The sequence below is a fragment of the Panthera onca genome, chromosome A2 (genome assembly GCF_046562875.1).
Source record: "Panthera onca isolate mPanOnc1 chromosome A2, mPanOnc1 haplotype 2, whole genome shotgun sequence".
Taxonomy (NCBI): Eukaryota; Metazoa; Chordata; class Mammalia; order Carnivora; family Felidae; genus Panthera; species Panthera onca.
The window spans coordinates 57,276,032-57,296,792 of NC_138340.1; the positions used below are offsets into that span (position 1 = coordinate 57,276,032).

The following is a 20,761-nucleotide window of genomic DNA, read 5'->3' on the forward strand; positions in this document are numbered from 1 at the left end:
CCCACACGTGGTTTTGCTCAGGTCGTGATCTCACAGTTTTGTGAGTTGGAGCCCCACATCGGGCTCTGAGCTGATAGCACAGAGGCTGCTTGGGTTCTCTCTCTGCCCCTCCAGCACTCGCACTGTCCCTCTCTTTCAAAACAAGTATTTATTGAAGTTGCTTTAAACTTCGAAAATGAAACAAAACAAAACAAAATAAAATGGAGGCATGGAGCCGTGGCTCTCTCATTTGGGTTTTATTTTATTGTTTTGAAAAATCTTTTTTTTCAATCTGTATGCAGTTTCTACACAGAGGTTTTCTGGCTCTAGGGACGTGCTCCCTGGCTCCCAGCATTTGCCGTGCGTGTCTGAGTCTGTGGTGAATGGGTCACACCTGGCCGGGCTAATGGTTCTCATGATGCTGGTTCCTACAGAAGTCAAAAGGCTCCGCTTTGAGAATATGCTGGAGCTGCAGAAGGCTGGAATGAGGCTCCAGGAGAGGGCTGGGCTCTAGGCTGGTGGGAGACTGCCTGGACATTTTGCCTTCTGCTCTGTCATTACCTGAGGCAGCCGGGGGGTCCTCGGTGTCATGGCCTGGCTCCACATAAGGACTGAGTCCTTCCTCCTGCCCTATATTTTCCCATCGGTCCTTCATAACGGCTTTGAACTCTGCTCTCTTGCTTGGGTGGACGCTCATCAATTTCCTCCAAAGGTTGTCTCATTTGAGGGTCGCAAATACTAGAACATAGTTGCATTCCCCGCTCGGTATTTGTCCTGGCGCCTCCCAGAAGACCCCCCCCCCCCCCCCCCGCCCTGTCCCAGATGGCTGGAACTTGGATCGGGGAAGGGCTGTGGCTCATGGAGTCAGCAAAAAGGAAGGGCCTCACCATGATGGTGTGGCCCTCCACCTTGTGCTTCCTACAACTCCACATCCAGCAGGTCACTCTCCCACCGACACTCCTCCAGCCTGTGAAGCTGTTCTGGATCTGGTCCCACCCGTCGCCCTGGCCAGTCTCCTGTGCCATGTCCCTGGGCTTCCTGGAGCTCAGCATCATTCCCTGCACTTAAAACGCAGGGATGGGGCTCCTGGGTGGGCCTCAGTGGCTCAAGCGTCCCACTCTTGGTCTTGCTCAGGTCGCCATCTCACAGTTTTGTGAGCTGGAGCCCCACGTCGGGCTCCGAGCTGATAGCACAGAGTAGACTTGGGGTTCTCTCTCTGTCCCTCCCCCACTCGCACTGTCCCTCTCTAAGTAAATATTCATTTAAGTTTTTTGAAACGGTATCCCTTCCCATGTGCTATGTGTTCAGGGGTGTATATTTCTTCTCTTGACGTGGGCACTCGCCCAATGGGACAGGATCCCGTCCTTGGTGTTATCTCTGGGGCTCTTTTTTAGGAATTGGGGGGAGAGGGGAGACCCAGGAAATGGGAATTGACCTAAGCAGGGGCTGGCATGGCTGGCTGCCCAGCCTTCTACCCAGATCCATTCCTGGCATTAGAACTTCTGTTCCCAGGGAAAGTGGTCTCCTCTGCCCGCCCCCCCCCCCCCCGGGCCCCACTGTGCGATGCTGTGTCTGTATATTGTATACAAAGCTATTTGTCTTTTCACTTTGTAAACTACAATGGGCATGGATTAAACCAATATAAACAGATAAAAAGAATAATCAAATACAATAAAACCCAGGTAAAGTGAAAGAACAAAATAAAGACATGGACTGTGGCTCAGCTGCTTCCTTCGGTGCAGCTTCCTGTCTTCCTTCAGTGTAGGTTTCAAATGGTGTTATTTGATGATATTTATTAAGGTCAAAGGGGTACGATTTTATTCCCTTTTTTAGGTGTCACATAGCAAAACGCTGTTACTAAGAATCTGAATAACCTTCATACCGGTCCCTTTTGGCTCGTGTTGCCAAATCGGGATGCTGGGGTCATTGTCCATGGGTCCCAGTATTCACTACTGGCGGTGGACCTTGTTCCCCATGACAGAGGCTGGGTCCTGTCGGTTCCCTCTGGGGCTCAGCTTAGTGCTGGGGGTGTTGCTGCCGGATGATGTGCCCGAGCTCCAGTGGCGGTGGGGGGGGGGGGGGGGAGGGCGGGGGCGGGGCGGGGCTGAACTGGAGCTGGAGGAGAAGGCTCCAGGGCTCCGCTAGGGGGCTGGGCTCCCTTTGGGGATCCTGGACTCTAGGCTGTCTGGGAGACTGGCATTTTTTCCTTGTGCTCTGTCTCCTGGTGCCCTTCAGGCCTCGGTTTCTCTTTGAAGAGTTCGGCAGGTATAGCGGGCTCGCCAGCAGTCTTTTGTCCTGCCACTGACCTGTTGTCCCTCCTGGTTTGGGGAAGAACTGTGGCTGTGGGAGTCGGCAAAACGGGAGGGCCTTACCATGATGGTGTGCCCTGTGATGAGGGAGCATAAGGTAGGCTGAGGGCAAAATACAGGCCGGTACTGCACCCCTCCCGCCCCCCTGGTTGGAATATGTTTGATAACCCCAGACAGTCCTGGCTACCCAAGAAGAAAGGAAAGGGGTTTAAGGGCTTGCCATGGTGATGTGTGGAAAGTAAGGCCAGTGGAAAACAAATCCCCCTACTGCCTACAGCCCATTGACAAGTCCTTGAAACAGGCAGAGTGGCCTCCCTGTGGGAGCTCAGCTGCCCTGAGGATGACATTTTGGTGGGGGACAAAAGAGAACCTTAGCTTCACATGATCCCAACCTCGAGGATCCTCGAGGATCCTTCCTTCGAGGAAGTCTGCTTCCTTTCTCTCAAGTCCCCCAAGATAGAAGCTGGCAATCATCCTGCAAGCTTCTACTTTTCTCTTTTCCTCCTTTACTCTCATTTCAGGGGCTTTTCGGGGAGTGTGGTCTTACTGGAACACTCTCCTGTCGATTGAGCAGGCTGCCACCCTCTAGCCCCGGCCACTCTGTGGGGAGGAGAGCGCCTGCCCTTTGGCTGCAAGTTGGTACCCTGGCCGGGATGGTAATGAGATCCAGAAACTTGATGTCCTGTCTTCACTCCTGTCCTTAGACAACGTTGTCTGCGTAGGGCACGGGACAGCCACCTAAGCCACGAAGCCTAAGACTCCCAAGTGAGGTTTCCTCGTCAGGGGTCTAATGCGATCCCCTCCACCACTCTGGACTAGCCACCTCTGGCCGCAACAGCTCCACTGGGAGACGGCAGGAACCAGTACCTGAGTGAATTAAAACCCAACTGGGGACCGTTCCCTAGGGGAGTTGCTTGTGAAGACTCTATGGGTGGGACTGTCACTCGGACCATGATGGATTTCCACCTGTGCTGCTTTCTGTCAATGGCCTCTACTAACTACTACTGAAATTACAAAACTGGGCAATTGATTCCCCCTTGTGAAACTTTTCTAGTGTTTTCCGTGGGTTACAAATGGCAGGTTCTTCAAGAACCTGGAGCCTGGCCTCTGTGGCATGCTCTTCAAAGACCAGGGAATCAGGACGTGACCATCAGGGCCCTTTTCAGGCACGGCCATCGGGGTAAGGTATTTCGGTCCATTCGCCAGGCACCCGTCTGCAGTCTAGAATGCAACGGGGAAGCGGGGGGACGCTAGCATCCCTCCTTCAGGAGCCCGTAGTCGGCCAGTTGGCGGTCATGGAGATTTTATTCGAGGGACGCCTGGGGCACGTTGACACCAGGAAGCTCTGACATACCGTGTGCATGCGGTGCCACCCAGGAGTCGGGGGCATGGTCAGCGGCAACGGAGCCTCTCTCTCTTTTCTTTCGACTTTTCTCTCTGGGAGGAGCATGGGGGCTTCTCCTCAGTCTCCAAAGATTCTCCCTTGGGATGACTTTGTAACCCACTGGCAACAACTGGGCTTGCAAAATGCAGAAAGGACTGATCCTGTAACACTGTGTGGCCTTAGTAAACAGACAGAGGTACCCACCTCCAGGCCTTCATGGCTACCCGGACCCTGGGGCCCCTTGGGGAACGTGCTCAGGAACCAGGTCAGGAAACTCCCTCCTGATATACCAGATGATAATTGTCTCAACAGGCCTCCTTCCTCCTAAGAGAACCCAGGTTAAGGGAGGAAACACAGGCCATCCCTGACAAAGGAGACGCGGACTCTTTCTCTCTGTTCCTCCTCCTACTAGATGTGAGGGCTTCTCCCTCATTTATTTCCCGGCTTCACAGCTATGATTAGAGCCACGTGTGCTTAGTCTTCCTTGGGACGGGGACTTGAAGGAATATTCCCGAGCAGCTGCTAAAACTCCATTTGTTTTCCCCTCTTCTCTGGCCTGACCCAGATCGCCCATTTCCACTTTGGGGGAACAGAAAACATGGCATCTGTGCCTCTGACAGAGCTGATGAGGTTGGAACCAGGAAATTGTCCTTGTCTGCCTTCTGCTGGCACCTCACCTCTTCTGCCTTCCCCTCCCCCTCCTCCTGTTTCTGCACCACCTTGGGTGTGGCCTGAGTACCTGGTTCCTATCCCATCCTCAGTGCCTCGGGCACCCCTCCGGCTCCTTCTCCTACCCTCCAGGTCAAGGAGCCCAGAGCACCCCTGGGACCACCCGCCCCAGATCCCTCCCCACTGGCATCCCGGGAGAACAAACGGATTTTCTTTTTTTAAGTGGACACAGGTGAAACAATTCAGTGTTGAAACTCACCTAAGTTTGGCAGACCTGTCTTTAGACTTATCAGCATTAAATAGAAAACGTTTTTTCTACCAAGGTTTTCTACCAAGGTCAGAGAAGCTCATTTTATCTCGGTTGCAATTTGTTAGCACAAAGATGACTTAAAATAATGGTTAGTTGTGCCTGGTTCAAAGTTGTCACAGGTTAAGATAGCTTTCAAAGTCTTTTGTAACATGAAACTTTAAGGTTTCGTTATTGCTGGTTTGTTTTTTTTTTTAACATTTATGCATTTTTGAAAGAGAGCAAACCGGGGAGGGCTAGAGAGAGAGGGAGACACAGAGTCCGAAGCAGGCTCCGGGCTCCGGGCTGTCAGCACAGAGCCTGACGTGAGGCTCGAACTCACGGACCGGGAGGTCATGCCCTGAGCCGAAGTCCGAAGTCCGACGCTCAACCCACTGAGCCACCCAGGCGCCTCAGTAACCTGAAACTTTAAAGTTTTCTTTCAAGTCTGCATGACAAAGGAGATGAAGTTCATTGGACATCTAGGTTTTTTTTTTTCCAAATAGGACCGAGTGCTCAAGCATTGATTCCTAAACATAAGGTTTGTCTGCTTTGGAAACAAGGTTCTTTTTCTCAGTTGTCTGACAGGAGAACCAAAGCTTTCTAAAGCTTTCTAACGATCAGGTCTTTGATGACCTCAAGTGAAAACGTGTCCTTGGTAAAGGAGCTAGGCTTTGCTAACAGCTCTATGATGCTACACGTTTGCCTGTAGGATCTCTCATTGCCACCTTCAACCTTGGTTGAATAAATAAAGTTGTAAGGTTTGTAATGACCTGCAATCCTATTTGGGACAGGTTTCATAACCTTCTAAGGTTTTAGCAGACTTTCCCAAGATTTCAATTGTAAATGAAGTCTTTCTGACCAGGTAGGCCTTTTCATTTGGTATGTTGAGTTACTCAGAAAAGCTCTATCAAATGATGGTAAACCTTGGGCTGTACTGCACGGGTAAATGTTGCAACTACCCCCACTCTACACGCAATTCCTAAAGTTTTCAGTGTTTTGGCATAAGGTCGTCACTTGATAGTCTGATTATTGAAGTGTTATGTGTCGCAGAAATAACTGAGTTTCCTCGTCAGCTGCATCCTTAAGGACCTCTCGATTCGGAAAAAGGGCTCTGTGGACAAACACGGGTATTTGATGTCTTTAAGATGAACATGAAAACGGGTAAGAATGTCCAGAATTCAGAATTAAAAAGCCACAATCAAACTGAACAAGAGTTGGGAACGTGGGACTGAATGAACTGAGGAAGATCAGAGTTTTGGGACTCTTGTCAGAGACACTGCTGGTTCTCCGATGTTTGCTCTTTCTGGTGAAGGAAACTTCCTCTTAAGATAGCTATGATCTACGGAAATGTCATCAAGCATTCCTTTGTGAGCGGAAGCGTTTATCTTTTCTCTCTAAACCCTCTGACATTCACACCCTCCCAGTGAGTATCCTTTCTCTCATGACAATCATACTCATTTGTGTAAGTCCTTGGAACGGGACACCATTGGAAATACTGGTTATTTTTACCAAGGCTTTGACTGGGACGTCCTGTGTGAGAGCCATGCACAGACTCAGAGGTGTGAGCGTGTAGCTCCAAGGGACCAAGGTTGACTTTGGGAAACATGGAGCCATACAGCCCCTTGGAAATGTTGACCCAATACCTTGCTTCTAGAGTTCCCAGTAGCCTCCCCAGGTGAGTCAAGAATGTCACTTCCTGGCAGGTGCAGGAACCTCAGGATATCTCGGGGACCTCGTGAAGAGGAATTCGCCCAATTCCACAGATATTGCAGGCCTGTCTGACAGAAGTAACTGGCTTGGCTTCTGGCCCGGAGAGGCTACAAAAAGTTCAGTCTGGAGATTCCTGATAAAAGGTTCCGGCAGAGCAGACTTGAAAAGATCCTTATGATCCATCGCTATTCTTGCTGAACTTATGGAAACAATTGGGCCAAGGTTGTTAAAGCTGGACTTGTCCTACGAGTGAATTAGTCTCGATTTGGCCATCTCTGGAAATGAGGGTTTTTACAGAGACAAACTATGTTTCAAGAACGCATCATTAGGGATGGTAAATCCTAGTTATGATTGTCTTTAAAAGTTTGTTGTTTGCCTAAGCTAGACAACTCGAGGTAAACTTTGTCACAGTAGCACAGGTATGGACAATCTTCTTGCTTGTTATTCTGCGGGAATAATAACCCCATGGGTATATGATTTAAACGACTGGAAGATGGGATGGATTCACCTATCAATAGACAAAGAGGCTAGTGGTTTATTCATCCTTCACTTGAGGCTGGGTTAATTCATAAATCTCTAAGCATGCAAACATGTCCCTCCTAAACCTGATCTGACAGTTACTAGAAACCTACCCCATAGAAACCCAAAAGACCTGGTTTATTCAAAGGATGGAAAGTCGAATACAACAGGGGATTTGACTCCAAAATAAAAGGGCTGCAGTCAAGTTACAGGGGCATTTTTCACGGGCTCCCGTATCTAAATGAAACCTGTACCCCCTTTCGCAGGAAATCCATGAGCACACGAATGTGCCTTCTTCTTCCTGTGAACCTGTGGAACACTTGTTCACACCTCTTATGATGATGGCAGCTTTCTTTTTCATTCTCTTTCCCCAAGTTCTACTAACAAGTCCTTCTTACAATGGGCCATTCAAAAGGACCACCACAGACATTTGAGGTACAAACCAGAAAGACCAACCTCATTCCTGCTGCCTCTTCCCACTCTCCTCTGAGGATGCTTCCCGCCCGACATCTAACATCTCACTGGCAGCACTGGGAAACACTAAGTTTATGATTTGCTCTAACCAGTCACCCACCCCTGTTTTTCTCGGTTCCAGAAGAGTACCTCTGATTAATTAGCTGATTGCTTACTGAACCAAACAGAGTCTACAGGATGGCTGTACATACATCACTTGTTACACAGTTAAGGACTTAAATGACTCTCAACATACCATTATAGTGTTAAATAAGAACATAACTCGAATGCAGAAAACAGTTCTACAAAATAGAATGGCATGTGTGCTAACTGCTGCACAAGGTGTAACTTATACTCTCATCAAAACAAAATGCTGTGTGTACATTCCAGATGACCACAGAAACACTTCTGGATTTCTCACTGACATGAGTACTCCAACTTGGCGCTTTAAACAATCCCTTTCCTGTAATGATTGGTTAAACTCCTGGACTGGAGGAGGTGCGTCAGCTACCAAAGGACTTCCACTTGGGCTGATCTTTCTAGTGGTTCTCATTCTGTTCTGCTTTTTCTCCCATGTCTCTCTGCCTGGTACCAAGACTCCATCACTGCAATCACTTCAAGCCAACACACGATCCTTTTTACTCAAGGAGGTTCATACACATTGCCCACGGTGGATTCAGCTGCCTCTGCCTTTTATAACTCCCCTCTATGTTCCCTGACTGACCCATATTGACCGAGATAGGTAGGGACAACTCTACGCCCTTGCTCAGCAGGAAGAAGCTACAGAAGATGAGACCTTCCGCCTGCAGCAACCCTAAAGATTCCAGGGTCAAAACTGCTCAGGGGGCAGGGGGATATGATAAGGGAGCATCAGGCAGGCTCAGGGCAAAATCCAGGCTGGCACCGTCCCTCCCAGGTGGAATGTGTGTGTTAGTCCTTGGACACTCCTGGCTCCCCAAGAACAAAGGAAAGGGGTTTAAATGCTTGCCGTGGTCATGTGGGAAACTAAGGCAAATGAAAACTTAAATTCCCTTACTGCCTGCAGCCCATTGACAAGTCCATGAAACAGGCAGAGTGACCTCCCTCTAGGAGCTCAGCTGCCTGACAGGATGACATTTTGGTGGGGGCAAAAGAGAACCTTAGCTTCACATGATCCCAACCTTGAGGACCCTGCAAATCTACTTCATCTCGACCCCCGCAACATATATGCTGGCAATCATCCTCCACGCTTATGGCCTGCCCAGATCCATCTAAAGGGTCTCATGGCTGAGGTTTCATTAAACGGCAAGAAACGGCGTTTTCCTGGCAACAGCTAGCCCTTCAAGGTCCTGGAACCTTGAGTCCTAGAGTAAATCTCCAAGGAATTCTGGCTCTCTCCCTAACCCCCTCCCAACCTGAGGGTATATAATGAGCTACCCGTCACGACGCCAGTGCAGCTCTCCCTGCCCATGGGACCTGTCCCCGTGCTTTAATAAAATCACCTTTTTGCACCAAAGACTTCTTCACGAATTCTTCCTTGGCCATCGGCTCCAGACCCACGAACCCCCCATCACTCCCAAAACTTCACCACCTCCACCTTGTGCTTCCTACAACTCCACATCCAGCAGGTCACTCTCCCACCGACACTCCTCCAGCCTGTGAAGCTGTTCTGGATCTGGTCCCACCCGTCGCCCTGGCCAATCTCCTGTGCCATGTCCCCGGGCTTCCTGGAGCTCAGCATCGTTCCCTGCACTTAAAAAGCAGGGACGGGGCTCCTGGGTGGGCCTCAGTGGCTCAAGCGTCCCACTCTTGGTCTTGCTCAGGTCGCCATCTCACAGTTTTGTGAGCTGGAGCCCCGCGTTGGGCTCCGAGCTGATAGCACAGAGTAGACTTGGGATTCTCCCTCTGTCCCTCCCCCACTTGCACTGTCCCTTCTCTTTCAAAACAAACATTTAAGTTCCTTTAAAGTTAAAAAACAAAATAAAATAAAGGCACGGACACGTGGCTCTCTTCTGGCTCTCATTTATTTGCATTTTTTTTGGGTTGTATTTTATTGTTCTTTTTGAATACATTTTTTAATTTATCAAGAGGTTTGAGAACCTGATTTTTTGGCTCTAGGGACATCCTCCCTGGCTGCCTGTATTCACTGCTGGTGTCGGAGTTTGTGGCTGGCGAGTTGCATCTGGGCCCGCTAATCATGGTCACTATGCTGGTCCCTTCAGAGGTCAGACTACTCTGCTCTGAGGACAGGCCTGTGCTGGAACAGGTTGGGATGGGGCCCCAGCAGCAGACTCTTCTTGGTGTCCTGATCGTGGGCTGGATAGTTATCAACGTGTACCACATGTTTTCACTCTCCAGGGACATGAAAATCAGAGCATTGTGTTCCCTGTTTTCAAAATTTCGTTCCGCGTCCCAGAAGACTTCCCCCTCAAACGGCTCCAACCCGGTGGCCAAGCAGTACCAAACCACCCCCAGGCTCCAAGCGTTTGCGGAAGGGGTGTCCTCCCTTTGCTGCAGGAAGAGTCGCGGGGCAGAATAAGGGGGGCTGTTCCAGAAAGTGTTGAGTTTGTAGCCAGCAAACTGGATGCTCAGTCCAACCCCCGTGAGTTTTACCTTAAGCTTCTTGTCAAAAAGCAGTGTCTCTAGCTTCTGATACCCGCCGATCATACCTTGTTGGTGGCAGTACTCCACCACCGATAACAGCCGGCAGAATGTGTCTGGAACCTCCTCCGTCACTTGGCCATGGTGCGTAAAATTGTCACACAGGCTGTCTCTGCTTACATATTCTGAAAGAACTAACGTTTCCTTGGTGTTGATCACCTCGAGTGACTTGACAATACTTGGGTGACTTGAGGTCTTCATATTCTGGGCTTCACGACAGGGTCCCTGGAGGCCAGCGGGGTCCTTCTGGGTTTTCTTGATGAACGTCACATCAGACTGCTTCCTGGGGGGGACGCTGCCCTCACTGGTGATCTCGGGGATCTCGTAAATACAGAAGTCCTCCTCACCAGCGGTAATGGCCTTACGCCCCTGAAGCATGGTGACCTACTAACTATACTAACGCTAAATAATGCTAATTACACGGACTATGCTAACCAACAATACCAACCTACAAAATTTGCCAATACTAACAATACTATGCTTATGAACTATACTAACAATATGAACTATACTAACAATATGAACTATACTAACTGTATTAAAACGCTAACACAAAAAAAACAAATGAAAAACACACACACGCGCACACACACACTCACTCACACACACACACACACACACACACACACAAAGAAAATGAAGGGAGGAAACGAAGAAAAATTGAGAAAAAGAAAAACTAAAAAAGGAGAAAAAAAAGAAAAAAGTAAAAACAGAAAAAGGCAAAAAAAATTGGGAGAGAAAAGGAGTAGAGAAGAAAGAAAAATGAAAATAAAAAAATAAATAAACAAAATGAAAAAAAGAGAAGTCGAAATCAAACTAGCTAGGGTCAAAGGCCGACAGGTCACCAAAGCTTCCTGGGCTGTAAAGACCAAACACCCAGCCGAGCCAGGGTCTTATATAGACAGGTCTTGCCATGACTTCACCATGGGGCTTTGTGAGGGCACAGCAAGAAATGGGCCAATTATGCAATCATGGCTGGGGATGTCTGAGACCCCAGTGGTTTCCTCACTTTTTATTCCCAAAACCCCTTTACTCAATAAAAAAAAAAGACCCCCCAATGGGCTTTTTGTTTGTTTGTGTGGGCTTTTCAAGATTGATATTTACTTTGTTAGAAATCAAAATCTGTAAGATGGTTCAGTGGCCTTTTCACTTCAAGTTTAGAAAACTGTAATTTTGGCTTGTATAGACCTTGTAATGTCTACACTTAAAATACTCAGTTCCTGGTCTCAAAATGGTGCTACAACGTATAAGGAAATGTTGTGTTGTGTAAAACACGATAAGGCTCATTATTAACATCTACAAAGCTCAGAGGAAGATTGCTTTTCATCATATTTTCACTGATAAGGTTGTGAGGAGATTTCTCATCAGAAACCTTGGAGGCTAGAAGGCATGGGTTGATGTGTTGAAAGCATTGAAGGAAAAAAGCTGTCAACCAAGAATCCTACATTTGGGAAAACTGTCCTTCAAAAATGAGGAAGAAATGAAGACATTCCCAGATCGACCAAAGCTGAAAGCCTTGCCCTGATGACTAGACCGGCCCTGCAGTGAAGGGGGTCCTTCAGGTTGAAATGAAAGGGCACTGAACAAGTAACTCGAAGCCTTCTGAAGAAATAATCTCTGGTAAAAGTAAGCAGACAGACAATTATGAACGCTAGTACTGTTATGACTTTGGTCTGTAGCTCTACTTTTTGTTCTCTATGTTAAGAGACTGATATATTTAAAAACCTAATTATTCATCTATGCTTTTGGACACAAGATGCATAAAGATGTAATTTTGTGACATTAACAACTGAAAGAAGGTGGGGTCAGGGCTGTAAAGTAGCTGAGTTTTCATGTGTTATTGAGGTTAAGCTGGTATAAATTGACATTACAATGTTGTAACTTTAGGATGTTAAAAGCAATCCCATGGTAACCACACACAGCTTCTCTCCTTAAACCTCATGAACCAATCTCCGCTAGCTTCAGACGTTTCTTCTGTGGCTTCCTCACCTCTCTCAGCCTTCACAGAATTGAAGAGAGTCAGGGCCTTGCTCTGGATTAGGCTTTGGCTTAAGAGAATGTTGTGGCTGATTTGATCTCTTATCCAGACCACTAAAACCTTCTCCATATCAAAATAAGGATGTTTTGCTTTCTTATCATTCACACATTTACTGGAGTAGCACTTTTAATTTCCTTCAAGAACCTGTCTTTTGCATTCACAACTTGGCTAACTTTAGCATAAGAAGCCTAGCTTCCAGCCTCTAGTGTGGCTTTCAACATGCCTTAATCATTAAGCTTAATCATTGCTGGCTTTTGATCGATTTAAAATGAGAGACATATGACTCTTTTTCACTTGAACACTTAGGGGCCAGTATAGGCTTATTAATTGACCTAATTTCAGTTTTGTTGTGCCTCAGGGAATGAGGAGATCAGAGGAGAAGACATGGGGGGGAATGGCTGGTTAGCGGGACAGTTAGAACACACATAACACTTTGTGGTGTCCCCAAACAATTACAACAGTAACATCATAGATTACTGATCACAGATCACCAAAACAAATATAATGAGACAGTTTGATGTATTTTAAGAATTACCAAAATGTAATACAGAGACGTGAAGTGGGCAAATGGAGCCGACAGACTTTCTCAATGCACAATTGCCATGAAACTTTAATTTGTAAAAACTGTGGTATCTGCAAAGCATAATAAAGTGAAGCACAATAAAACGAGGCATGCCTGTGTTTTAAAGGAGGAATTTTTTTTTTTAGGCCTTTCCTAAGCTAGAATAAAATTATGCACCCAGAGCGGGGAAAAAACATTCTAGGGGTGTCTGGGTGGCTCAGTTAGGCATCTGACTCTTGAATTAAAAAAAAAAAATTTAATGTTTACTTATTTTTGAGAGAGAGAGAACAAGGGGGAAGGGGAAGAGAGAGAGGGAGACATAGAATCTGAAGCAGGTTCCAGGCTCTGAGCTGTCAGCACAGAGCCAACACGGCTTGAACCCATGAACCAGAAGATCATGGCCTGAGCCGAAAACGGATGCTTAACCAATTGAATCACCCAGGTACCCCAGCATCTGATTCTTGATTTTGGCTCAGATCATGATCTCACGGTTTGTGAGATCAATCCCCACATCAGGCTCTGCACAGACAGTGCACAGCCTGCTTGGGGTTCTCTCTCTCTCTCTCTCTCTCTCTCTCTGCCCCTCCCTTGCTTGTGCATGTGCACTCTCTCTCTCTTTCTCAAAATAAATAAATAGGGGCGCCTGGGTGGCTCAGTTGGTTAAGCGGCCGACTTCGGCTCAGGTCATGATCTCACGGTCCGTGGGTTCGAGCCCCGCGTCGGGCTCTGTGCTGACAGCTCAGAGCCTGGAGTCTGTTTCGGATTCTGTGTCTCCCTCTCTCTGACCCTCCCCCGTTCATGCTCTCTCTCTGTCTCAAAAATAAATGTTAAAAAAATAAAAATAAAAAAAAAATAAACATTTAAAAAAAATAAAAACATTATAATATAGATGTATAGTCCTTCATTATCCAGGCTATAAACCAATTCTTTGAGGAATTGAGGATGACTGTCCTTATCTTACAAATCTTTGCAAAACGAGAAATATAGCTCTAAAAGCATTTCAAACTCCACCTATTCCTTTTTACCAATCCTGAAACCCAAGTACAGCAAAAATTCTGACCTTAGAAAGCCAAAGTTCTTGAAAGAACTTGCATTAAGATTACTTGTCAAGAACACGGGGCGCCTGGGTGGCTCAGTCGGCTGAGCGTCCAACTTCAGCTCAGGTCATAATCTCACAGTTTGTGAGTTCGAGTCCCACGTCGGGTTCTGTGTTGACAATTCAGAGCCTGGAGCCTGCTTCAGCTTCTTTGTCTCCCTCTCTCTCTGCTCCTTCCCCGCTCATGCTCTGTCTCAAAAATAAATAAACATTAAAAAAATTTAAAAGAAAAAAAGAAGATTACTTGTCAAGAACAAATACAAATCTTGGGGCACCTGGGTGGCCCAGTCTGTTAAGCATCCTACTTCAACTCAGGTCATGATCTCACAGTTTGTGGGTTTGAGCCCCACGTTGGGCCCTGTGCTGACAGCTCAGAGTCTGGAGCCTGCTTCAGATTCTGTGTCTTCCTCTCTCTCTCTGCTCCTCCCCTGCTCATGCTCTGTCTCTCTCTCTCAAATATAGACAAAAAAAAAAAAAAAAATTAAAAAAAAGAACAAATACAAATCTTAAGTGACCTCTAAAAGGTTTTAGCCATCTGCGCAAGACACACCTAAAACTTATTCCAATTATTATTTTATAACTAGTGAATTTTACATTATCATACCTATTTCATGGCTAAAGTTTTAAAGTGAAACTATAAGTTCTCTGTGTCTGTAATTTAATTTAATAGAGAGAGAGGGAGAGAGAGCATGAGCAAGGGAGAAGGGCAGAGGGAGAGAGAGAGAATCTAAGCAGGCTCTGTGCTGAGCAGAGGGGCTCTGTGCCTACATGGGGCTCAATCCCATGACCCTGGGATCATGACCTGAGCTGAAATGAAGAGTCTGTTACTCAACTTACTGAGCCACCCAGGCACCCCGGTCTGTATTTTTAGATGTGTCTATATATGTATATTGTAGATTTGTAGCATTTTATCCCTGTGAATGGTATTACCAAAATTAATTTGTAAAAGAACTTTATTTAGTCGGCTTACAGAAAACTAAATGCTTATAGTTCTCAGAAATATAACAGAGAGTAATCCAAATGCTTGCTTGCTTGCTTGATAAAGTTTATTTATTTTGAGAGAGAGAGCACATGTGCAAGCAGGGGAGAGGCAGGGAGAGAGGGAGAATTCCAAGCAGGCTCTGTACTGTCACTGTGGAGCCTGACACAGGGCTTGATCCCACAAACTGTGAGATCATGACCTTAGCCCAAATCCAGAGCTGGTCGCTTAAACAACTGAGCCACCCAGGCACCCCTGGAAAAATATTTGGTATTAAAGCTAGTTTAAGTTTGTTGGTTTAATCAAAATAGGCGTATCTTCATAGCTATCAGCATAAAATATAAGACTTTTATTCTACCTAGGTTTACCAAAAGTCAAATGAGCTCAAGTAACCTCTAGTACAGAATTTGTCAGCAAAAAAGATAACTTACGATGATGGCTAGCTGTTTAATGTCTCAGGAAATTTTCCCAAGTAGTCTAAACATAATTGTTAAGAACAAGTGAATTACATAGATATAAGATAAACATTTATAAATGAACTTTTCAACAATATTTATGTTTTATTGTTTGTCTATTTAAAGAGTTCCTCCAAATCTTGTTGGTAACTTAAAACTTTAGAGGTTTTGCTAAGTTCAATCAAATGATGTATAGTCATTAAATATCTAGGTCATTTCCAAATAAGACAAAATATCAAATATTAATTGTCTCTTCTGCCTACAAAAGCCTTCCATTTTATATACCTTGTTGGATGCTGCTCTACTCATGAATCTTGCCAATTAGATGTTCAAATCTTACTCAGCTGAGTTTTTAAAATAGTATTATGGAGGAACTAAAGATATTTGGGTCTTTTGGTAAACATGTGTTGTGTAATGTTGACATTATACTGTGAAGAAGCACATGTTTTTCTAGGGGCACGTGGGTGGCTCAGTTGGTTGAGCGTGCGACTTGGGTTTTTCAGGTCATGATCCTGCGGTTTATGGTTCCCAGCCCTGTGTTGGGCTCTGCGCTGACAGTACGGAGCCTGCTTGGGTTTCTCCGTCTCCCTCTCTCCCTGTCTCTCCCCTGCCCATTCTTTCTGTCTCCAAAATAAATAAATAAACATTAAAAGAAAAGAAGCATATGTTTCTATAGATTATGAAACATATTCATAAATTTGCCAATCTAAACAATGCTGGTCTAATACAATTCATTAGTGCTTACTCTTAGTTCTCACAAGAAATGAAGATTTCTAAGTGTTAAAAATTCTAAATTTCTTTTCTTTTAATGTGTATTTATTCTTGAGGGAGAGAGAGACAGAGTGTGAGTGGGGGAGGGGCTGAGACAGAGGGAGGCACAGAATCCGAAGCAGGCTCCAGGCTCTGAGCTGACAGCACAGAGCCTGACTCGGGGCTCGAACTCACTGACTGCGAGACCATGACCTGAGCCGAACTCAGATGCTTAACCGACTGAGCCACCCAGCTGCCCCAAGTTAAGTGAGTTTTAATATCAAAAGTAAGCTGGTGCAAAATTAGAATTGGGTTTCTCACTTTTAAAAGGGCAAAGTTTTCTTGGACTTTTTATTTGTTTTTGGTAACAGACTGCAAAAGAAGTTTCTTTACCTTTTATAATAATCTGCCTAGAAAGCAGAGATTCTGTGTTTTATCAAAATAATTTTCTGTGCTTTATCAGATCTTTCATTGGTTTTGCTCATAACTACATACCATTTTTGTATTTGTCCTTAAAATCTTTTGTCACTTCAGTTGAATAAATAATTAAGTATTGTTTCATAGTGATCTGTGATCCTATTTGGTCAAGTATTCAAACCATTCGATGTTTTTGACAAAGTTTCCAAAATAAAATCCTCAATAAAATCTTTTTTGACCTCAAACTAAGTTTTGAAAATTTCTAGAGGGTCCCTGGAATATCTCAAAAGATTCGTTCTCTCCTTATAAAAAGAGAGCTGGTACACTAATTGGGCTTATTTGATATGTTAACTTACAAGGGAAGGATTGTCAAATAAGTAATGATAAACGTTCCTAGATTATATTGTATGTTATTGATATTATTAACAAAGTATTCTAGAAATTGTATGAAATTAATAAAATTCTGATATGTACTGATATACCGTGTTGTTTTTTTTTAAACAGAGCCTGGCATGGGGCTCAAACCCACACACCGTGAGATCATGACCTGAGCTAAAACCAAGAGTCAGACACTTAACCATCTAAGCCACCCAGGTGCCCAACCTCAAGATTTGAAAAACTCAACATGAGATTCCTTTGTTTTTATTTTTATTTCTTTAAGTTTGTTTATTTATTTTGAGAGAGAGAGTGCACATATGAGCAGGGGAGGAGCAGAGAGACAGGGAGAGAGAGAATCCCAAGCAGGCTCCATGCCATCAGCATGGAGCCTGACATAGGGCTCAATACCATGGAGCTGTGATATCATGAGGTGAGCCAAAATCAAAAGTCAGATGCTTAACTGACTGAGCCACCCAGGTGACCCCAATCTGAGATTCCTTATGAAAAGTTCCAGCAAAGTAGATTTTAAAAAGCCTATATGATCAATCACTATTCTTGATGCACTTATGTAAATAATGAGGCCAAGTTGATTGAAACTAGACTTGATTTGCAGATGAATTAGCCTTGTTGTGATTGCCTTTGATAAAAATAGGGGTGATTGTACAGAGAAAAACTATGTTTCAGTAACACACGTTTGTGGATATCAAATTCTACTGCTGTTAATTCTCTTTGAGATTTTGTTTTCTATCTGTAAACTGGACTGGATCCTAATTTTTCTAGTTTCCTCCAATATTTGACTACAAATCTCCAGACTAATGTTTCCAGCTTTTCTCCCACCCTTTTGACATGGAATCCTTGAGAACTAAAACTGCCATTTTTCTAAAGCCATGCAAGCTAAAGTTGGACAACTTGATATAAATTTCAGAGAAGTCACCACAATTGCTCATGTATGGACAATCTTCATGCTTGTTGCAGTGTGGTCCCTCAGAAAGACCACCAGTGACAAACTACAAACCAGAAAAATCTATCAGAGTGCCTCTAACTGAAGATATTTTGAGCAAGGCATCTAGAAATCTTCCTGACTTACTGCCTTCAGAACTCAGAAACTGGGATAACAGTCTGCTCCAATCATTGGTCATTGTTTTTCTTTTGTTTCCATAGAAATGCCGCCTGTTAAATACCTGACTGCTTGCACCATAGCCCTAACTTTGGGATCCCACCTGAATCACCACCTCCTGAAATGAAGTACAACTGTTTAACTGAACAGACTTATTCTCAGGACTAAGAGACTGGTTCAGTGAGATGGAGCCATCTACCAACTCAACTTCAGGATTGTGAAACTTCTTGGAGAAGTTTCCAAGGTGGAACTGAGGGGAAGAGCAAATTACGTGACCCCCAAATATGTCATTTTGTCTTGTGGGTTATTTTGAGCTGAAGGCAGACTCAAGAAAAACTTTCAGTTCTCCCTAATCACCTAAAAGAATTTAGATAGGGGACCTGGCCCAGAAAGAGAGCTATTATTAGAGATAAATTTTTACTTGAAAGACCTATCTGGATGGCAGGGCAAACATTCATTCTTCTTATTGTCCTGTCACCCACTTTCCCTTTGAAGCCCCAGGTCCCTATCCCATTCCTTCATTCAGTATGGCATGTAAGCCTCATCTGATGGTCTTGTCTTTGGGTCTCATATTCTGATGGGACTTCTGTGTGTATGTCATTAAATGTTTTCCTCCTGTTAACCTGTTTTATATCAACTTACCAGCCAAAGAACCTAGAAGGGTAAAGGAGGAATTCTTCCTCCCAATGTAACAAATATTTGTTCTTTCATCTTTTTGGCTCATTTTGCTTTGTGTACTTTCCTCATGGTTCATTGGTGTTCTAGCATGTGTCAGAATTTCCTTCCTTTTTAAGGATGAGTAATATTCTATAATATTGTAGGCATATGCTAAATTTTGTTCATCCATTCATTCACTGATGGACAATTCAGTTATTTCCATCTTTTGGCTCTTGTGAATAATACTGTTATGAACAGTGGTGTACAAATATTTGTGTGAATACCTGCTTTCAGTTCTTTGGGTATATACCCATAAGTGGGATTGCTGAACCATATGGTAATTCTACGTTTAAATTTGGATGAAGTCTAATTTGTCTATTTTTTCTTTTGTTGCTTGTGCCTTTTGTTTCATATCCATAAAACCATCATCAAATCCACTGTCATGAAACTCTTGTCCTGTATTTTCTACTAAGAGTTTTATAGTTTTACTTCTTACATTTAAGTCTTTGATCCACAGTGTGTAGATTTTATTATGCACTAAATTAGTGATCTTTTAAAAAATATAAACCCGGAGTGCCTGGGTGGCTCAGTCGGTTGAGCATCGGACTCTTCATTTCGGCTCAGGTAGTGGTCTCATGGTTCGTGAGTTCAATCCCCGAGTCGGGCTCCGTGCTGACAGTACAGACCCTGCTTTGGATTCTCTCTCCTTCTTCCTCTCTCTCTTCTCCTCCCCTGCTCACGTGGGCTCTCTCTCAAAATAAATAAATAAACTTAAAAAAAATTATAATATATATAAAAGAACCCAATCACGTCACACAGAAATTTGCTGAGCTCTTTTATCTCATTCAAATTAAAAATCATTCTTACCCTAGTCTGCGGGGCTCTACCTGATCTGGTTTACACTTGCCTGACTTGAACAAATTCTAGGAACACTGCCCACACCATGCTATTCCTCAAACATGCCAAGCACATTCCCACTTCAAAGAATTTATACTAGCTATTCCTTTTTCCAGGAACACACTTCCCTTCAGATCTCTGATTATATGCCCCCCTCTCAATGAGGTCTTTCTGGAGAACTTGAAGAAGGATTACTCTGCTTTTGTTTTCTTATTAGCATTTGTCACTGCTTGACATCTTACTTATTTTTCCCTTGTGTCCCCCAAAGAGAATATAAACTTTAGGAAGGCAAATATCTTGGCGTCTCTTTTGTTGTAATGGGATTCCCAAATTTTTATCTGAATGCTCAGAATAAAGCCACTTAGGGGTGGCCAATGGGTGAAAAACTTCTAAGCCATATCTTAAAAATAAGGAGTGTACCTCCTTTTCTCTCTTTCTACTGGCTAGAATTGGATGTGTTGGCAATCAGTTTTAAACTATTTAGATGATGACAACTCCTTAAAGATGACAAAGCAACAAGACTGATGAAACCTGGGTAACTGTTGATTTCTTAAAATAAAACTGTTGAAAAGCCTTGGTCTTCTCTCCCTTAAATTTTTTTTTTTAAATATTCATTTTTGAGAGAGAGACAGAGCATGAGCAGGGGAGGGGCAGAGAGAGAGGGAGACACAGAATCCGAAGCGGGCTCCAGGCTCCCAGCCGTCAGCACGGAGCCCAATGTGGGGCTTGAACCCATGAGCCATGAGATTATGACCTGAGCTGAAGTTGGACGTTTGACCGGCTGAGCCATCCAGGTGCCCCAGGCTTCTCTTTTTTTGAGAAAGGGCACACTTTATTTGAAAGAGAACATTGCACACGACCAAAAGATGAAGGCAGCCCAAAGAGCATCCTATACATCATGCTCAAGTAGATACACAGGATGATAGGTGAAGAATACTAAGAGTACACTTGATGTGGTGAGCACTGAGAAATGTATAGAATTTTTTTAATGTTTACTTTTGAGAGAAAGAGTGAGTGGGGGAAGGGCAAAGAGAGAGGGGAACAGAGGATCCAAAGCAGGCTCTGCGCTGACAGCAGCAAGCCCGATGCAGGGCTCAAACTCACGAACCATGAGATCGTGACCTGAGCCAAAGTCAGACGTGCAACTGACTGAGCCACCCAGGCACCCTATAATGTACAGGAACTTTGACTCACTATATCATACTCCTGAAATTAATATAATACTGTCCATTAATTATACTTGAATAAAAAACATTTTTAAAGGTACACAGGATGTTCTGCTAATAAGAAAGATAAACTGGAATATGTATCCTTTGGGACACGTCCCTAGTCATATCTCTCTGAGGGGCTGGAAAACTCCTTTTTTTTTTTTTCCACAAGGTTTTTAATGTTTATTTATTTTTGAGAGACAGGAACAAAGCACGAGTCGGGGAGGGGCAGAGAGAGGAAACAGAATCCGAAGC

At 44.6% G+C, this 20,761-nt stretch overlaps 1 long non-coding RNA gene across 5 annotated transcripts in view; it reads left to right on the top strand.

The window, feature by feature from the left end:
- The window catches only part of LOC132675991 (uncharacterized), a 28,038-nt gene extending 20,974 nt beyond the window's left edge, over positions 1–7,064 (top strand). For 2 of the 5 annotated variants that reach the window (XR_013554092.2, XR_013554088.1), the window contains one exon: positions 2,810–3,327. This is a non-coding gene — a long non-coding RNA (uncharacterized LOC132675991). The other 3 variants (XR_013554091.2, XR_014137283.1, XR_013554090.2) reach the window with 3 other exon arrangements.
- The last annotated feature ends 13,697 nt before the right edge of the window (positions 7,065–20,761 follow it).